Here is a 1,004-nt window from a genome sequence, read left to right on the forward strand (position 1 = left end):
CTGCTGCTGGATGGGGCGGGACGGGCGCCGAGGTGCTGCGCTGGGCCGAGCGCGTCCTTCTGCAGAAAGCATTGTCACGCTTTCTTGTGTGAGGTTAAGGGGAAAAGAGGTGACTTCGTACTGCCTCGAAGAAAGCAGCGTCTGTTTGGGTGTTGCTGTAAGTTGGAGCTACTTGTGCTCTTTTTGAGACGTGAGCAACAGCGGGAGCAGAAGTTACCTGGAAGTTACTAAAATAGCAGTTCTTAAGCTCAAACACTTTCCACAAAAAAATAAACTCAGCAGCAGTGTGAGGTGGGGTATTTTCTGTCACCTTGTGCGGTTTTCTTTGTTACGCTTACAGTGAAGGTGGTGATGCGAATGAGCTCAGGCCTTGCCCTGGGTCTGCCTGGCTCTGCAATGCACACCTTGCACGAGGCCCTTCTGCATGCAGGGGTGTGGAGAACAGAGGCACGGTTTGCTTTCTGATTCTTGAAACGGGTGGAGCAGTGTCAGTGGGCTTGGGCAGCTGGTGGTTGGCTTTTAGATCAGTACAGGTACAGACGGGTGTGAGAGCAGTTTCTTTTCCTTGGCCTGATGCAGGAAACAATATCCAAGTAAGTGGATGGGATAAAACAGCAGCTAGGTCAGAATGAGAGCTGCTGTATGTAAGATATAAACCTTCAGTTAGTTTCTGCTTAAAAAGAAAAACTTGAGCAAACAAAAAAAATCCATTCTTGATCTGGTCTCTGAGGTTTCTATGGCAAATGTGACAAAAAAGGGAAGAAAATCAGGCTCTTTAATTGTTAGTCCTTAACTTTTTCTGATGCTATTTTCTATCTAGCATCCTGATTTTTAAACAATGTAAACAATTCTGCAGCAAATGTAAATGTACAGTTACTACAGTAATGCATTCAGTTCAGAACATTATGCTGTAAAATGCTAATTACTGTAATCTCACTAGGCTATTATGAAGAGGCACAGTAATTGTGCAGCAGAAAAATTGGTGACTTCATATGTAACCAAAA

At 44.5% G+C, this 1,004-nt stretch overlaps 1 protein-coding gene across 2 annotated transcripts in view; it reads left to right on the top strand.

Annotated features, from left to right (window-relative positions):
• The window catches only part of LOC100550263 (lysine-specific demethylase 4C-like), a 203,726-nt gene that overhangs the window by 4,215 nt on the left and 198,507 nt on the right, over positions 1–1,004 (top strand). The gene's annotated exons all lie outside the window — the stretch shown is intronic.

The sequence above is a fragment of the Meleagris gallopavo genome, chromosome Z (genome assembly GCF_000146605.3).
Source record: "Meleagris gallopavo isolate NT-WF06-2002-E0010 breed Aviagen turkey brand Nicholas breeding stock chromosome Z, Turkey_5.1, whole genome shotgun sequence".
Classification (NCBI taxonomy): domain Eukaryota; kingdom Metazoa; phylum Chordata; class Aves; order Galliformes; family Phasianidae; genus Meleagris; species Meleagris gallopavo.